Source organism: Schistocerca piceifrons, chromosome 2, assembly GCF_021461385.2.
Source record: "Schistocerca piceifrons isolate TAMUIC-IGC-003096 chromosome 2, iqSchPice1.1, whole genome shotgun sequence".
Classification (NCBI taxonomy): Eukaryota; Metazoa; Arthropoda; class Insecta; order Orthoptera; family Acrididae; genus Schistocerca; species Schistocerca piceifrons.
Genome location: NC_060139.1, coordinates 945,767,418 through 945,787,601, shown reverse-complemented (window position 1 = coordinate 945,787,601; position 20,184 = coordinate 945,767,418). Strand labels below are relative to the sequence as shown.

Genomic DNA, 20,184 nt, shown 5'->3' with positions numbered 1-20,184 from the left:
AGTCGTTTCTTCAATTTCTGAAGAGTAGCACAATACACTTCAGAGTTGATCGTTTGACCACGGGGAAGGACATCGAACAGAATAACCCCTTCAGCGTCCCAGAAGACTGTAACCATGACTTTACCGGCTGAGGGTATGGCTTTAAACTTTTTCTTGGTAGGGGAGTGGGTGTGGCGCCACCCCATTGATTGCCGTTTTGTTTCAGGTTCGAAGTGATGAACCCATGTTTCATCGCCTGTAACAATCTTTGACAAGAAATTGTCACCCTCAGCCACATGACGAGCAAGCAATTCCGCACAGATGGTTCTCCTTTGCTCTTTATGGTGTTCGGTTAGACAACGAGGGACCCAGCGGGAACAAACCTTTGAATGTCCCAACTGGTGAACAATTGCGACAGCTCTACCAACAGAGATGTCAAGTTGAGCACTGAGTTGTTTGATGGTGATCTGTCGATCATCTCGAACGAGTGTGTTCGCACGCTCCGCCATCGCAGGAGTCACAGCTGTGCACGGCCGGCCCGCACGCATGAGATCGGACAGTCTTGCTTGACCTGCGGCGATGATGACACACGCTTTGCCCAACGACTCACCGTGCTTTTGTCCACTGCCAGATCACCGTAGACATTCTGCAAGCGCCTATGAATATCTGAGATGCCCTGGTTTTCCGCCAAAAGAAACTCGATCACTGCCCGTTGTTTGCAACGCACATCCGTTACAGACGCCATTTTAACAGCTCCGTCCAGCGCTGCCACCTGTCGGAAGTCAATGAAACTATACGAGACGAAGCGGGAATGTTTGAAAATATTCCACAAGAAATTTCCGGTTTTTTCAACCAAAATTGGCCGAGAAAAAAAATGTGTTGCATTACTTATTGAACTGCCCTCGTAACTTCCGGTATGAACAATACACACAGCCACGCCCGAGGGATAGCTCGAATATCCGACGGGGGGAGCCGCACGGATCGTGACAAGGCGCCTGAGTCGGCGCGGCTACCCCGCGCGTCTTTTATGTATAGCATCACAATGGACGTATCCGTCTGTGGAAGCTCCGAGTAAAATGAACATTGCCAGATTGCATTTCTCATCGTCATAAACGCCTAGCACCTGGCGTGATGGTATGGGTGCCAAGTAATATGCAGTGTAGTACTAGTGTGTCAAGGAGAGAACTTGGACAGATAACTTTCTTATCTCGTGGTGATGAGATAAGACATACCGGAAGCCTCACTCCCAACCCCTTCATCCCGGCTGAGGCTGACACATGCCCAGGTCACGTCTCGGGCACTTGTGCGAAAAAAAATTCGTGGGAAAATGAAGTTGGCAAGTGTCCTGGTCAAGCCCATGGCTCTGCGGCGGAAAACCCGTCCCATCCTCCCACTTTCTCTTTAGTTCAGCTGCATGAGCCCATCATTTGTGCAATGTGCACCATAGCGAGAGGAAGAATCATAAGCAGCATAGTTATGTACTACATAATTTATTGGCTTGCTGCATAAGTCCGTAGCGTTTCTCCATAAATTTAATTTAACAAAACAGATACACATAACAGAGACTTTACTCATCAGTAACGTATTCTCCTTCAGAATTTACAACAGTCTGCCAAAACTGGGGTAACTTTTCGATTCCGCGACTGTAGAAATCACGTGTATTTTAAGGCGGAGAACTCTGTACCGCACATGCGGCTCGTAGTGAAATTGCGTGCTTATGGAATATCGTCTCAGTTGTGTGACTGGATCTGTGATTTCCTGTCAGAGAGGTCACAGTTCATTGTAATAGACGGAAAGTCATCGAGTAAAACAGAAGTGATTTCTGGCGTTCCCCAAGGTAGTGTTATAGGCCCTTTGCTGTTCCTTATCTATATAAACGATTTGGGGGACAATCTGATCAGCCGTCTACGCTGTCGTTTATCGACTAATAAAATCATAAGGAGATCAAAACAAACTGCAAAACGATTTAGAAGAAATATCGAAATGGTGCGAAAAGTGGCAGTTGACCTTAAATAACGAAAAGTGTGAAGTTATCCACATGAGTGGTAAAAAGTACGCGTTAAACTTCGGTTACACGATAAATCAGTCTAATCTAAAAGCCGTAAATTCAACTAAATACCTAGGAATTACAATTACGAACAATTTAAATTGGAAGAAACACGTAGAACATGTTGTGGGGAAGGCTAACCAAAGACTGCGTTTCATTGGCAGGACACTTAGAAAATGTAACAGACCTACTCTGGAGACTGCCTGCACTACGTTTATCAGTCCTCTTTTAGAATACTGTTGCGCGGTGTGGGCTCCTTACCAGATAGGACTGACTGAGTACATCGAAAAAGTTCAAAGAAAGGCTGCACGTTTTGTATTATCGCGAAATATGGGAGAGAGTGTCACAGACATGATACAGGATTTGGGATGGACATCATTAAAAGAAAGGCGTTTTTCGTTGCTGCGGAATCTTCTCACGAAATTCCAATCACCAACTTTCTCCTCCGAATGCGAAAATATTTTGTTGACACCGACTTAGATAGGGAGGAACGATCACAAAGATAAGGGAAATCAGAGCTCGTACGGAAAGATATAGGTGTTCATTCTTCCCGCGCGCTATACGAGATTCGAATAATAGAGAATTGTGAAGGTGGTTCGATGAACCCTCTGCCAGGCACTTAAATGTGATTTGCAGAGTAGCCATGTAGATGGAGATGTAGAGCCGTGTTCGGAGCGCACTTTCGTCTGAAAAGCAAGTTGCTTAAAGATTCTTTCATAGAGAGCGGAAAAGGTGAAAATTGGAGGTCGCAAGTTCAGGTGAATAAGGCGGGTGCGGAAAGACTTCCCAGCCCAATTCCTGTATAGTGTTCTTTGTTAGTCTAGCAGACTGTGGGCGGCCGTAATCGTGGAGTAGCATCACCCATGTAGTCTTCCTGGTCGTTATTCTCGGAATGCGTCTGCAAAACTTCTCAGTTTTTGGTAATGAACGTCGGCAGTGATGGTTTCACCTCGGTGAAGCAATTCGTAGTACACCACACCGTCCCTGTTCCGCCAGATGCATAACATTGCCTTTTGTGAACGCTCGCATGTCTTTGTATGGGAACCTGCTGCTTTGTTTGGACTAACCATTCTTTTCTTTTCCTTATATTAGCATTAAGACACCATTTCTCGCCACACCAGTAACGATTCAGGATGGCAAAGATCGATGTTGTTCACGAGTCAATTCATGATGGAAATAGTTCAAATGGCTCTGAGCACTATGGGACTTAACTTCTGAGGTCATCAGTCCCCTAGAACTTAGAACTACTTAAACCTAACTAACGTAAAGACATCACACACAACCATGCCCGAGGCAGGATTCGAACCTGCGGCCGTAGCGGTCGCGCGGTTCCAGACTGTAGCGCCTAGAGCCGCTCGGCCACACCGGCCGGCTAATTCGTGATGAGAAAGCAGAGATGCAGATATGGCCACTCGCTGATTTTTGTGATTTTGGCTGAGAGCACTCATTTTTGGAACTTCCCCATTTCATGCAAATGCCGCACGATGGTGGAATGACCACAGTTCATCACATTTTCCATTTCTCGAGTACATTGACGTGGATTAATGCGTTTAAACGATCTTCGTTTCTTCCTGAACGTGGAGAGTCACTAATGCCAGAACGCTCCTCCTTAAAACGAGAAAGCCATTTTCTTGTCGTGCTCTGTCCAATGGTATGATCCCCAAACACGAAGCACATGTTTTTGGCTGCGTACGCTGCTGTCGCCTCTCTATTGAGCTCAGACAGAAGAATGTCGGAAATCTTCCGATTTCTCCTCTTGACATTTACCGTGCGAGGTGGCCAGTGGTTAGCACCCTGGACTTCCATTCGGGAGGAGGACGGTTCCAACCCGCGTCCGGCTATCCTGAGTTAGGTTTTCCGTGATTTCCCTAGATAGCTTCAGGCAAATGGTGGGACGGTTCCTTTGAAAGGGCACGGCGCATTTTCTTTCCCATCCGTACGAGATCCGAGCTTCTGCTCTGTCTCTAATAGCCTCGTTGTCGGCAGGATGTTTAACACTAATCTCCTCCTCCTCTGTCTTCCTCTTGGCATTCAATTTTCTAGCGTTTACAGCTCCACTCAGTACCTCCAAATGACTAAATAAGAGTATGTAAACTCATATAGCAAGGGAGAACTACAAATAAAAAAATGGCAACTGATAAATAAATCCATAGTAACCGGAATACAGACATGCAAAACATAAAAGCAACGAACTCATGCACCAACCTAATACGAGGTTAAGGCACATAGACATTACGGTGCGCGACCGAATTACTATAATTTAATGTCATCATGGCATATTCTGCAAAATGGTGGTATAATTTATGGCGTACTATAAAATAATGACGTCATCTCATGGAGCAGATGGGCCGCCTGCAGGGCAAATAGTTTCTCATCAGCTCCGATTTCCTTAGTGTTCTACAATCGTTGCAGCACATGAACCCAACAGAGAAAATAGTCCAGTTTACACATGACCCTGACTACCTGTGTGGCCGAGCGGTTCTAGGCGCAACAGTCTGGAACCGCGCGACCACTACGGTCGCAGGTTCGAATCCTGCCTTGGGCATGGATGTGTGTGATGTCCTTAGGTTAGTTAGGTTTAAGTAGTTCTAAGTTCTAGGGGACTGATGACCTCAGCAGTTAAGTCCCATAGTGCTCAGAGCCATTTGAAATTTCACACATGACCATCTGTACGTCCTACAGCGGCAGGGGAAGGAGGTGTCATTCTGCTGGGTACCAGAGCACATGGAAATTTGTGAAAATGAAATGCAGGCAAAGTCGCCAAGGAAGCCTGCAGGGAACGTAGCGGTACACAGTGTGCCATTCCCTTGCAGGCTATCATCTCGTTGTTGAGTCGCAGATAACGGAGTTAGGGGAGGAGTGGCTGGTAGTGACAGACAATGAACTGCGCTTGGTGAAGCAAACTGTCTGGCCGTGGCGGTCCTATTGCCGGTCACTTCGGCGGGATGAAGTGGCTCTGACGCGCCTCCGAATGGGACAGTCTCGTCTAACGCATGGCTTTCTAATCGGGTGAGACAACCCTCCAGTCTGTGATACTTGTGGCGTGCAAATTACTGTTCGTTACATTTTAACTGAGCGCATTTTATTTTGTAATAAGTGGGCATAAGCAAATTTAGCTACGGATCTGTCCTCTATTCTAGCTGATGATGGGACAAGTGTGGTCAAGCTTTGGAAATCTGTGACTTGTCTAAACTCTGGCGTAAGCTTTCAAGCTACAGATTTTAGTGTCTTGCAGAGCGGCTGGCTCATCCCTTCCATTCCAGTGACCAGCCATCCGAAGGCATCTGCTTTTACTTACTTCCTTTCGCTTTTTCCCTTATCATTGTGTATTACATCTGACGTTATGATACTCGTTGTTTTGTGTTTGTTTGCGTGTGTGTGAGTGAGTGTGTGTGTGCGTGTTTGTATGTGTGTGTGTGTGTGTGTGTGTGTGTGTGTGTTTAAGAGAGAGAGAGAGAGAGTTTTCAAGTTTTTAGGACGTTCTTTATGGCACCGAGCGAGGTGGCGCAGTGGTTAGCACACTGGACTCGCATTCGGGAGGACGACGGTTCAATCCCGTCTCCGGCCATCCTGATTTAGGTTTTCCGTGATTTCCCTAAATCGTTTCAGGCAAATGCCGGGATGGTTCCTTTGAAAGGGCACGGCCGATTTCCTTCCCAATCCTTCCCTAACCCGAGCATGCGCTCCGTCTCTAATGACCTCGTTGTCGACGGGACGTTAAACACTAACCACCACCACCACCACCGTTCTTTATGTCTTTATTTGCAGCCACGTTTTAATAATTTTGGATCCTTTATTGACACCCATCTCATCGCATTTTTGTACTGGCGCTACAGATCTTCCTAACATGCGCCATCATCATAACATCACCATCTAAGAACGCTGTAAGCATTGCACAGCGCTGATTGTGTAATTCGGAATACAGGTGTGCTAATTGTTTGACATATGATATTAGTGTATTTTGTTTAAGTATCACAATGTGCTAATTGTTACAAAGATTTAAAAATCATATGGATACGTGTACCTTAGAATGAAAGTGCGGTAATTCGGGAAAAAATCTGAATCCTAGCGTCGAAGAATTAGGTCTGCAAGGAAATTACATTTTTGAACAAGATAACGACCCAAAGCATACGGCTCTAAATACAAGGCTGTGGCTCCTGTACAATACCCCAAAACAATTAAACACCCCTGCTCAGAGCCCAGACATTAATCCTATTAAACAGCTTTGGAAAGTACTGGAAGACAGCATCAGGAGAAGACACATTTCTGACACGAGAGACCTAAAAGAAGCACTTCCAGACGAATGCCCAGACGACTAGAAGAAGTAATAGCTGCAAAGAGAAACCCCACTAAATATTAATTTTTGATTGTAAATAAAAAAATGTGAGTGGACGAATACTTTTTGAAGTAGCCCTTGAACGGATCCTCCATTTTGTCAAATTTGCTATCGCGATGGATGTTATTTATTTCCTTGTCCATCAATAAAAATGACTTAACCAAGGTTCGTTGCATATGACTGGAAGTTTACATTTTATGTTCCCTTTCTTTCACGTGACATATACTTATTTAAAAAAAAATTGCAGCTGGACGAATACTTTTTGGACTCACTGTAAGTGTTCAGTAAATTTATAAATCTTCCTTCCTTCTGACACTTTCATCCTGAGTGGATACTAGTCATTCGTAGCATCTTTTGGTATCAGTACATGATGCTCCCTTCACCATATCTACATCTACATCTATACTCCACAAACTACCGTGAAGTGCATGGCAGAGGGTACGTCCCATTGCACCCGTTATTAAGGTTTCTTATGTGCCATTCACGTATGGAGCGCGGGAAGAATGATTGTTTGAATGCCTCTGAGCGTGCAGTAATTATTCTAATTCTAGCCTTACGACGTGTGAGCGATACGTAGGAGGTTGTAGTATATTCCTAGAGTAATCATTTAAAGCCGATTCTTGTAACTTTGTTAGTAGACTTTCTCAGGATACTTACGTAAAGGACCCAATGGAACTATGACCAAAAAGAAAGACAAATTAAACGAAAAGATAATTGTTCAACTCAGTTGGATAATGGTGAAACATGGGTACTAACATGCGAAGTTAGCAGCATAAATGAGTTAATAGTGTACTATCTCCATCACCAACCGTCACAAAGAAATTCGATGCTAGAGACTCTGGCCTACAGAGCTCGTACACTTTCAAACATGGAGTACCTCGCCGAATAGTGTCCCGAAAGATTGGGTAGTGAAATCATCAAACTGAAAGAATGATGCAGTCAGACTCAAGAATGTCTGTGAAAGAGGTGGAGACTGAGACCGAGGAAGAGAAGTCAAAAATCTCTTATCTATTATCTGTTGACCAAGTATCTGGAAGATCGGAAACACAGTCTGGCTGTAGTGCAGGAAGCGAGTAGGCCTCCACATAATAGCAAAACCCGCAGTACTTGAAGAGAACGGCTGGGTCGGTAGTCGAAATACTGTACACAAAACGGAAAAAAATCAACTCGGCAGAACACCCGGAAGCTCACAATTAAGCAATCACTCCGTGGAAACCTGAGAAAAGTCAGCACAAATGAAGTTTCCACGTGTAGGAAAGGGGTTCTCCAGAACCTAACGTACTATCGTATCAGAAAGGAGTTATATCTCTTATTTCCGAGGCAAATATTTATAAATATCACAAAGAATTGGACAGAAATGCAATGGGACTGGATGAAAATCGCATTCCAAAATCACTTGCGCAACCCCTAGAAAGACGCAGCATGGGACATTCTAGAAATGGGTGTTCTGTTAAACCGGGACAAGCCATAATTACTAGGCTTCCACAGCCAGCGTCAATTCATTAAAATCCCTCAGTACAGGCTCATACACTTATATGAGTAAAATGGGTAAATGATAAAATACTCGAATTCTACTGGGGTAACATCACCGAATGGGGGATATGTTAGTATTTTTTAATTTAAGTATTTTATGATGACGCAGGATCTTAATGTATCTCGGCCAGAGTTACCTCCTCCATCCCAGTCAGCATGGATCCTGAAAACAACGGTCACACAAAACCGAATTTGGACTTTTCTCACATGAAATCCTGAAATCCGTGGATCAAGGCAGCCAGGTGAAGGCTTTTTTTGACTCCCAAAAACATTTGACTCTTCACGCACCAACGGTTCGCTTATTGACACAAGTATAGTTATATGTGGCATCAAAAACGTGAGACTGGGTTGAGGATTTCTTGGTTGGGAGTTCGCAGCCTTCTATTTGGAATGATGGAATGTCACCGACAGAAGTGGAAGCAGCTTCAGGCATGCCATAGGTAAGCGTGTTGGGACCATTGAGGTTCAAATTGTGTGTCAGTGGCCTGACAGACAATATCAATTGTAAATTCAGGATATCTGCGGATGAGGTCATCTATGATGTACTGTCTGAAATAAGCCGCACCAACATCCAGTCGGATCTTGATGAGATTTCAAAGTGGAGTAAAGATTGGCAAGTTGTTTTTCATGTAAAAAATGTAAGATTGTGCACTTCACAAATTCTGGAAAATACTAGCCAATGATTCCGACGTCAGTGAGCCAGTACTGGAACCCGTCGACTCATGCATGTACCTAGGTGTGTTGTTGTCGTTGTTGTTGTGGTCCTCAGTCCTGAGACTGGTTTGATGCAGCTCTCCATGTTACTCTATCCTGTGCAAGATTTTTCATCTCCCAGTACCTACTGCAACCTACATACTTCTGAATCAGCTTAGTATATTCATCTCTTGGTCTCTCTCTACTATTTTTACCCTCCACGCTGCCCTCCAGTACTAAATTAGTGATCACTTGATGCCTCAGAACATGTCCTACAAACCGATCCCTTCTTCTAGTCAAGTTGTGCCACAAGCTCCTCTTCTCCCCAATTCTATTCAATACCTCCCAATTAGTTACGAGATCGACCCATCTAATCTTCAGCATTCTTCTGTAGCACCACATTTCGAAAGCTTCTATTCTCTTCTTGTCCAAACTATTTATCGTCCATGTTTCACTTCCATACATGTCTACACTCCATACAAATACTTTCAGAAACGACTTCCTGACACATAAATCTATACTCGATGTTAACAAATTTCTCTTCTTCAGAAACGCTTTCCTTGCCATTGCCAATCTACATTTTATATCCTCTCTACTTCTACCATCATCAGTTATTTTGCTCCCCAAATAGCAAAACTCCTTTACTACTTTAAGTGTCTCATTTCCTAAGCTAATTCCCTCAGCATCACCTGATTGAATTAGACAACATTCCATTATCCTAGTTTTGCTTTTGTTGATGGTCATCTTATATCCTCCTTTCAAGACTCTGTCCATTCCGTTCAACTGCTCTTCCAAGTCCTTTGCTGTCTCTGACAGAATTACAATGTCATCGGCGGACCTCAGAGTTTTTATTTCTTCTCCATGGATTTTAATACCTACTCCGAACTTTTCTTTTGTTTCCTGTATCTAGGTGTAAAATTTGTAAATTTGTAGAGATATGAACACTGGATGATCTCATGGGCCTAGTCATATGTCAGATAAATGGTAGACTTTGGATATGGAGAAAGAATTTCTTTTTTCGTATTCTGCTGCTGCCAAAGGCCAAGGCTGATATTCTTGAATAATCGTGGACAACTTTCTAAGTTACATAGTGATAAACCCAGAAATGCGCAGCTAAATCTTAATTTTCACAACATAAACAAATTTTTATTCTTGTATCAACAAAACAGGTTTATATCGCTTAAATCACTGTACAAATTGTCGTAGAACACGAGTTGCAGTCATTAAAAAGGACGTGCACATACATTTCTGGCTCAGTAATGAGCAAAAATCTGCTCATGGATGATTATTAACACATAAATATGCAAGATGCTAAGCGTACGCCTGTTCAATTGTGCGGTTCTCGATCTTTACATAGCAGTTCGTGATTTATTTTGGTGTTTGGCTACCACATTTTTCACATGCCTGAAGCTGAAGTAGTTTACTATAATAGTTCGTGCGAATAATTTTCGGGCCGGCCGGAGTGGCCGTGCGGTTCTAGGCGCTACAGTCTGGAACCGAGCGACCGCTAGGGTCGCAGGTTCGAATCCTGCATCGGGCATGGATGTGTGTGATGTCCTTCGGTTAGTTAAGTTTAATTAGTTCTAAGTTCTAGGCGACTGATGACCTCAGAAGTCAAGTCGCATAGTGCTCAGAGCCATTTGAATAATTTTCGTTTTACAATGTTGCAGAGCTGTTTCAAGTTAAAACTAAGCATAAAAGTTATTCTACATCAGCGAAGATTTCTCGGCATTCATATGGCAAGTTATGTTGTGTTACTGTACTTCTGTCACACGAAACAACGCTTCGTTGTCAGTGAACTTATTAGAAAAGTTAGGAAGAAGCTTTCACTGCATTTGTAAATGTAATACCGAACAGATACAGTACTACATTCTATCACACTACTTCTCATCGCTTACTGCGTATATGTTTATTTGCAGTCCCCTCGTTCGTTATCTCTGAAACATTCCACGTTTTTCGCCCCTGTTCATTCGACTGAAAACAGTTTTTACGTCTAGTTCAATTACGTTCTGTTTTACATGCGACAGACATAGCGAGTACATCAATAACAACTAGTGAAAGTAAATAAACAATGTATTTCATCATGCTATATCTCCTATCAAATGTCCACATTTCAACATAACGTTACACAACAGATTTAATGTTAAGAAAGATGTCGAATTTTAATCTCGCACTTTTGATATATTCTGCTACAGTGGCAAAATGAGTCATTCATTGCAAATGAAGAGATGACGACGAGTTGTTAGCGTATTTGCAGTAAATCAACACATTACGATCCGCTAGTCGTTTACTCTTCGCGGGAAAATGGCAACACCTGATTCTATTTGAAAATTATAGAAATAAACAGGACTTCGCATCACTATTTTAATCACTGTGACAAATATCTAACCACATACGATATTAAGTGACAGGCAAATACTGTTATCGAAAAGTAATTTCGCTACTGGGCAACATCTCCCCAATCCCCATGTCATCAACAAAAATATGCCAATCGCCCACAACGTCATAATTTTGCTGTGGAATATCTCCGTCGTTGAAAAAAAAACATAAACAAAAACCTTAAATGGCAGACACACAAGACGTAGTAATATCTTTCAACTATGTTCTGAAGTAATGACGTAACACCAGCACTACGAAGTTTCAATTAAAATTCGTAGAGCGTTGCAGCAATGTACACTTTGTATCATGTTTGTAATTATGCATGTTATCACCGCAGATCTCATCGATAGTTTAATATTTTTACCAGACTAGTTTTCACTTACATTACTGCCAGTCATTTTTCTCGTTGTCAATAATGATTAAGATACAACGCAGTTTCATTTATTCTGCCTATCTCAAGCCGTAATTTTACGTCAACGCGTGTTATTCAAAACCAAAATGGCATCAATGAAATTAATAGTAAGTAACATAGGACTACTGAAAAAGAATCGCAACCATGTAAAATAAAAGATAACAACAATATTTTGTGAAACAAGTTTTTGATTCATTTTCATTTATTAAAATAGATCGCATTTTTCTTTCAGTTTCGTAACTGGTTTTTAGGCGATTGTTCAATTAGACTGCAGCGTGTGTACGTATCTTACATCCAGAGGTATTTGTGCACACATAATTCTCAGAATTGTCAGTTGCAACCGGAACAGGTGTTTCATTGTACACAGACAACACAGATATGCGACTATTGTTCAGAAATTGCTACCCTTCTTATTTTGTTTGTGCTTTATTGTAGCTACAGCTTTATTAAGCTTTTCAAACGCTGGTTCTGCAGTGACGCAATACACTGAAACTATTATTGCTCAGGTGGCACATTTTAATATTATGTCACCAAAAAATCATAACCTCTGCATTTAACAAACGACGTGCGGGTACCTAAATGTAGGTTGTGTTTCTGGACGTAAAAGTGGACTTGTTCACCCCGGATGCCAGGAAACAAGGTGAAAGCGTGGATTCCGAGCCCAATTTTACCGGAGGCCCATTTAACTTCCTTCACTAACCTCTTTCAGCTGGTTAAAGCTATCTTCCGCGGAGACCCATGGACGGCATGAAGCTCGTGTCGTGTGAAACCCGTCGGATGCGATGATCCGCTACGTCGACCTGACGACGGGCGTGCAAACTCGTACACACGCAGTGATCTAGGTCGCCAGGCGTAAAGCTAGCCCGTGGTGCGGTGGCAGGGGCGAAGTGGCCAAGGGGAGGGGGCTGTTGTCATGGCAGCCAGTTATTGATCTGCGTCTGGCGTGCAGCCGTCCACAATCGCCGCCTCAGGCGTTATCTTGACGTTGTCTGTCGTGTGACGTCCTCGCTGACCACACGGCGTTTACTGGATTATGCGTGCAATAAACGTGCGACTTATGAGCCCTTTTCAGATAATAAACTGGGGTCCACAAATCACAGAGAAACAATGGCGAAAACAGCGATAAAACAAAATTTTATGTGTCAAGTGTAATGAAACTTAGCCGAAGCGTAACACACATTATCAGCGATAAACAAATCACAGAATTATTGTGACAAACAAAGAAATAATGTTAGAAATCATTTCGTGTTTGAAATGTACAAAAAGAATGTGGTGATTCTGTGTAGCATAAGTAGTCATTTATTTATTTATTGTGTCAAAAACAAATAGCCTGCAAGACTTATGTCCCCAAGTTAACTAAAAACGGGTTAGAAACATAACAAAAAACTTGAAAAACTGCAGAACATTGCTTGGCAAGATCAAGTGTACTGATCGCAGTTTTTGGGAAATCCTGTATGGCGAACAAAATTGGACGTAGTCGCCGCTGCGAGAGCTGTGTGGCGAACAAAATTAGTAGTCTGACGCCTGCTGAGTCTCACTTTCATAAAATATAGACGGCACCCTAACGCCCTATCCCTGAAGATTATTTTTGCCAATTGTGACACCAGCATGGTCGGTTGAATGACCCAAAGATGATCATTCTTCTACGTGGCTGTGAGGAAGTCCTTCAGGTATCATCGATCCATCGAGGTGCCACGTTTGCTGTCTCGTTAAACCCTCCTCCTACAAGGATTTATTTGTTTTATTGAGCACCAGTAGAATCATAAGGACCCCAACTAATTTGCACGGGATATTTTGCCACTATTTTAAGGAACTAACGTAAAAACATAAATTACTGCCGTTCAACAAACAGTCATCATTCTATTTTCAAAAATCTTACTTTCCAGAAACAAAAAGAAATTTTGATTGATGTCATGTTGATCCCAGTGGTACTCAGTGCAAAGAACTATGAATAAATTTTAATGTTTTGTTCATACAAAACCGAACAAATTAGTATAGTATACATTTAATGCAGAGGCAGAAAATAATATATTACTCGTATGGGGTCATATGATCCCAGTGATACTAGGAATGGTAGAGCAACAGCTGAGGCAAGATAACCTAATAATGTTATAATTAAATGTTTCCCTAATAATGAGTATTAAAGTAAACCGGAAAGAATATTTTTACTGTGGCAGGTGTTCCCTGTAATAGCTGTTCAATGTAACAGTCTTCATTCTGCTTTCATAAATGTTACATTCAAGAAACAGACAGTTTAAATTGGGGGCCTCATTGTCCCCACTAGTACTCACAGGAAAAACCATGAATAAATGTTAATGCATTGTAAATATAAAAATGAGCAAAGCACCATTGGATATAACTAACTCAGAGGGAGAAAGTCACATATTTCGAAAACGATAGTTCTGAAAACAAGGGAGATTTATGTTTCCACTGTGATTATAAGGTCATACTGACCTTACTGGTACTGGGAGAGTTAATACAGTAGCGCTATGAGTGGCTAAATAGTATTTTTTCTCGAGGGTGAGGGACGGGGCGGGGGGAGAAGTGGGCAAAAGACTTCAGTCTTCACGCAGATCTGATGCGGCCCATCACGATTTAATCTCTCCTGTGCCAGACATTTCAATTTACCAGTAGCACTTACAACCAACATCGATAGTTATTTGTTCGATGTATTCCAACTCTAGAATGAGATTTTCACTCTGCAGCGGAGTGTGCGCTGATATGAAACTTCCTGGCAGATTTTTATTCCAACTCTGTCTCTCCCAACAATTTGACCCTCCTCAGGTTCCTCAAGTACCACGGATATTATCATCCTGTCCCTTCTCCTTGTCAGTATTTTTCTCTCTAGTTCTGAGGGGATCATGCTCGTTTCTTATGTTATCATTCCATTAATTTTAAACATCCTTCTGTGGCACCACGTATCAAACGCTTCGATTCTCTTCTTTTCCGGTTTTCCGACACTCCATGATGCACTTCCATACAGTACTGTGCTCCAAGCGTACAGTCTCAGAAATTTCTTCCTCAAATCAAGGTCGATGTTTGATTATAGCAAGTTGCAACATTTGTCGAAATGGTAAAACATAATAAAATTTATTTGCAGTTGATAACTGAATTTTAACAAAAATGGTTCAAATGGCTCTTACAAGGGAACCTCCCCATCGCACCCCCCTCAGATTTAGTTATATGTTGGCACAGTGGATAGGCCTCGAAAAACTGAACACAGATCAATCGAGAAAACAGGAAGAAGTTGTGTGGAACTATGAAAAAAATTAAGTAAAATATACAAACTGAGTAGTCCATGTGGAAGATAGGCAATATCAAGGAGAACGTGAGCGCAGGAACGCCGTGGTCCCGTGGTTAGCGTGAGTACCTGCGGAACAAGAGGTCCTTGGTTCAAGTTTTCCCTCTACGGAAATTTTTATTTTCGCAAAGTTATGATCTGTCCGTTCGTTCACTGACGTCTCTGTTCACTGTAATAAGTTTAGTGTCTCTGTTTTGCGACCGCACCGCAAAACCGTGCGATTAGTAGACGAAAGGACGTGCCTCTCCAATGGGAACCGAAAACATTTGATCGCAAGGTCATAGGTCAACCGATTCCTCCACAGGAAAACACGTCTGATAAATTCTATACGACACTGGTGACGGCATGTGCGTCACATGACAGGAATATGTTGTCGACCCACCTAACTTGTACACTTGGCGAATGGGTAAAAAGATTCTTCTACCTTGCCCTATTTAGGTTTTCTTGTGGATGTGATAATCACTCCCAAAAAAGTGATGAAAACATAACAGTTTGTGACATAAACTGAAAATAAAAAATCAAACTTTTCACTCGAGGGAAGACTTGAACCTATGACCTCTCGTTCCGTAGCTGCTCTCGCTAACCACAGGACCACGGCGCACCTAGACTCTTCTTGTTGTTGCCTATCTTCGCATGGATTACTCAGTTTGTACATTTTGCTTATTTTTTTCATAGTTCCACACAACTTCTTCCTGTTTTCTCGATTGATCTGTGTTCAGTTTTTCAAGGCCTATCCACTGTGCCAACTTATAACTAAATCTGAGGGGGAAGCGATGGGGAGGTTCCCTTGTTAGCACTATGCGACTTAACTTCTGAGGTCATTAGTCGCCGAGAACTTAGAACTAATTAAACCTAACTAACCTAAGGACATCACACACATCCATGCCCGAGGCAAGATTCGAACCTGCGGCCGTAGCGGTCGCTCGGCTCCAGACTGTAGCGCCTAGAACCGCACGGCCACTCCGGCCGGCTGAATTTTATCCTGGAAAAGCGAACATTTGCGTTATAATGGCCGATACAAGCAGATTCACAACTGACGAACGTCTTCTACTTCGAGTACGGCTGTATATAAAGGAAAGAACGGGTGATATGAATAATGAAATTAGGGAAAACTTTTTAATCACTTCAAGAGTGAAGCCCCAACGTAAGCTGATCTTCGGAAACTGGAAAGAAAGGCCTTTGCATCTGGGTCTGTGATAGACCCAAGAAATATGACAACGATAATGAAGTCACTGAACGCTTAAATCCACTATTGCTACGTTCAGCAGCAAAATCGACAAGGAAGCGGTCGCCTAAGATGAATATTCGTAAAACCTCAATGCGTCTTTGAATGAAAAAGGGAGGTTATCGTTGATTTCGATCCGGCAGCAGAAATGAATTAAGTGATCTTGATAGAAATAAGCGACGTGAATCGTGTGAACAGTTACCTGCAGCTTTTCCAACATTAGCGGCTTGTCGTAATGTTATGATGACAATGACTGAGCTGTATACCTTAGCTGCCGGTTCGAAATGTTTACATCTGGGCAAAAGGCTACGCTGAGAATGATTACTCTTGTACTGCTGCGCCGGGCAAGAAGACGCACATGGCAGCGAATCCAACACCGCCCAGAGTGCGACCAGTATGCGGAGTGTGAGATATGCAAGAAGTATTTAAGAACATTCATTCTGTGTTATTCCATTCTTGCTGGTATCTTTTTCTGTTAAATCCAATTTCTGATAGAGACAGGAACTCGTTTCATGTTCCTGTTTGGCTTTCATGCTGCAAAAATGTTCAAATGTGTGTGAAATCTTATGGGACTTAACTGCTGAGGTCATCAGTCCCTAAGCTTACACACTACTTAACCTAAATTACCCTAAGGACAAACACACACACCCATGGCCGAGGGAGGACTCGAACCTCCGCCGGAACCAGCCGCACAGTCCATGACTGCGGCCCCTAGACCGCTCGGCTAATCACGCGAGGCTTTCATGCTGCTTCTTGTTGCAGTTTAAAAACATCAAACTTTACGATCATGAATTCTGGCCCACCATGTATATCCAAGGTTTGTCTCTTGTTACGATGTTATTTATATACCTGCTTATCATTTCGTGGGTTAATTTTTCGAGTATTTCCTTACACCAGTCCACACTATCCTGTTTACGAGCTTCGGTCGAATCATACGCAATTCATTGGGAGCAGATGTTTTTCGCATTAAATCTTCTTGCAAAATCAAATGTCCTGCAGTCTTCGCAACGCGTAAGAATGCCTCTGTTTCACGGTAAAGCACGTGCCGATCAGATTCAATCATACTGCACCCAGCATTCATCTTTTTGGGACAACAAACGATTGTGGTCAACGTTTACGAAATTAATCGCCAGTGAAAGAACAACGGTAGGGGGGGTATAAAGGGGGAAAGTTATTAGCAAAAATCTAGAAAAGTAGATGACTGATTCACTTCAAAATTTTACACGATACTCTTATAAGCGTTCGGACAAACATAGGCTAAATATTTTTTTAAATATTTATAGTATACGGACGCATAAATAAAGTCTATACTACTACTTTGTATATAAAAACAATTAGTTGGCTAAGGTTGTTAGCAAAAACCACCAAAAGTTCTGGGCAGATTAACTTCAGATTTTTACATTACACTCTAATAAGCGATATGATAGGCAAAGGCTACATATTTTTAATATATACGGTATGTAAATGTAAATGTACTACATAAAGGGGAAACGTTGTTCGTAAAAATCTCGGAAAAATTTTGACCGATTCACTTCGAACTTTTACATGATAATCCAATAAGGAATTGAACAGATATAGGCCATATATTTTTAATATACACTCCTGGAAATGGAAAAAAGAACACATTGACACCGGTGTGTCAGACCCACCATACTTGCTCCGGACACTGCGAGAGGGCTGTACAAGCAATGATCACACGCACGGCACAGCGGACACACCAGGAACCGCGGTGTTGGCCGTCGAATGGCGCTAGCCGCGCAGCATTTGTGCACCGCCGCCGTCAGTGTCAGCCAGTTTGCCGTGGCATACGGAGCTCCATCGCAGTCTTTAACACTGGTAGCATGCCGCGACAGCGTGGACGTGAACCGTATGTGCAGTTGACGGACTTTGAGCGAGGGCGTATAGTGGGCATGCGGGAGGCCGGGTGGACGTACCGCCGAATTGCTCAACACGTGGGGCGTGAGGTGTCCACAGTACATCGATGTTGTCGCCAGTGGTCGGCGGAAGGTGCACGTGCCCGTCGACCTGGGACCGGACCGCAGCGACGCACGGATGCACGCCAAGACCGTAGGATCCTACGCAGTGCCGTAGGGGACCGCACCGCCACTTCCCAGCAAATTAGGGACACTGTTGCTCCTGGGGTATCGGCGAGGACCATTCGCAACCGTCTCCATGAAGCTGGGCTACGGTCCTGCACACCGTTAGGCCGTCTTCCGCTCACGCCCCAACATCATGCAGCCCGCCTCCAGTGGTGTCGCGACAGGCGTGAATGGAGGGACGAATGGAGACGTGTCGTCTTCAGCGATGAGAGTCGCTTCTGCCTTGGTGCCAATGATGGTCGTATGCGTGTTTGGCGCCGTGCAGGTGAGCGCCACAATCAGGACTGCATACGACCGAGGCACACAGGGCCAACACCCGGCATCATGGTGTGGGGAGCGATCTCCTACACTGGCCGTACACCACTGGTGATCGTCGAGGGGACACTGAATAGTGCACGGTACATCCAAACCGTCATCGAACCCATCGTTCTACCATTCCTAGACCGGCAAGGGAACTTGCTGTTCCAACAGGACAATGCACGTCCGCATGTATCCCGTGCCACCCAACGTGCTCTAGAAGGTGTAAGTCAACTACCCTGGCCAGCAAGATCTCCGGATCTGTCCCCCATTGAGCATGTTTGGGACTGGATGAAGCGTCGTCTCCCGCGGTCTGCACGTCCAGCACGAACGCTGGTCCTACTGAGGCGCCAGGTGGAAATGGCATGGCAAGCCGTTCCACAGGACTACATCCAGCATCTCTACGATCGTCTCCATGGGAGAATAGCAGCCTGCATTGCTGCGAAAGGTGGATATACACTGTACTAGTGCCGACATTGTGCATGCTCTGTTGCCTGTGTCTATGTGCCTGTGGTTCTGTCAGTGTGATCATGTGATGTATCTGACCCCAGGAATAAAGTTTCCCCTTCCTGGGACAATGAATTCACGGTGTTCTTATTTCAATTTCCAGGAGTGTATATGGTGTATCAACGTGCTCGAAAAGGTCTTCACCGACGTACTTCAAATTTGTACGTGGACTGTATATTTTTTAAGCAACAAAGTTCAGATTTTCTATTACTGCTGACTGCGAGAAAGAAAATTGTATTCTATGCTGTGTTGTGAAAATATGTGGTTTCGTTTTCTTTCTCACTATCAGTTTTAATTTCGATGGCACGGCATTTAAACCATCAGACAAATTGTTTCTCCCAAATATATTCTTTCTCCTGATGTATAATTCAAGAAGAGTTGTGTACAGAACTTCTTCACCGTAGGTTTTAACAGAAAACATGAATTTATAAATGATAGAGCACAGCAATCAGTCGTTCTTTTTTGCAGGTTTTTTGGCAAATCCAGATTTCGGCTAGTGTCTAGCCATTTTCAATGGACTATTTTCTCGTCTCAATGCACGTCAGTTCCCTGTTGTTCGGGCGTCAGTCACAGTGACTCTGTTTGCCGCATTGCGTATTTTATCACTTATCTTCTGCACTATACTGTAACAGTTTTTCTGTATTTGGTCTAAGTTCCATCAAGCTGTATTGCTTGATAGTAACACACTGTGCGAAACTTCATAAGTTTCGCACGCCAAAGAATTTGCGGGTTGACTTGAGAAAGGCTCGATGAGGACCGGTGCTGCCAACATTACCAACAGCGGCGCTAAAGTCTCAGCGCGATTTTCCTGCGCCGGTCACATGTTTGCAAGTGAGCGACACACGTTTTAGGAGTATGTTCACTAGCATACAGCTTCCCCAAGTAACTTCTGCAAGCATTTGCTCTGGTTTCCAGAATGAGATTTTCACTCCGCAGCGGAGTGTGCGCTGATATGAAACTTCCTGGCAGATCAAAACTGTGTGCCGGACCGAGACTCGAACTCGGGACCTGTGCTACGGTCGCAGGTTCGAATCCTGCCTCGGGCATGGATGTTTGTGATGTCCTTAGGTTAGTTAGGTTTAACTAGTTCTAAGTTCTAGGGGACTAATGACCTCAGCAGTTGAGTCCCATAGTGCTCAGAGCCATTTGAACCATTTTTTCGGGACCTTTGCCTTTCGCGGGCAAGTGCTCTACCAACTGAGCTACCCATTTGCTCTGTTGTTTTTGCATAAGAACAAAAACTTGCGCATATTTACTTCTGAAACTCTCTTGGCTTTGTTAATTTCAGGAACTTGCTGCAAGTACTTGCGAGACAGATGTGTGGAAGTTTACAGCGTCATGGTTAAAAACAGATCAGACGCCACCGTTGTTGCACT

General features: G+C 43.4%; 1 protein-coding gene across 1 annotated transcript in view; it reads right to left on the bottom strand.

The window, feature by feature from the left end:
- LOC124777117 (transmembrane protein 181) overlaps positions 1-12,203 on the bottom strand; it is a 218,266-nt gene extending 206,063 nt beyond the window's left edge. Inside the window, exon 1 of the mRNA XM_047252401.1 lies at positions 12,080-12,203. The gene's annotated coding sequence lies outside the window, so the exon portion shown is untranslated. The remainder of the gene's footprint in view (positions 1-12,079) is intronic.
- Between the last annotated feature and the right edge of the window lie 7,981 nt (positions 12,204-20,184).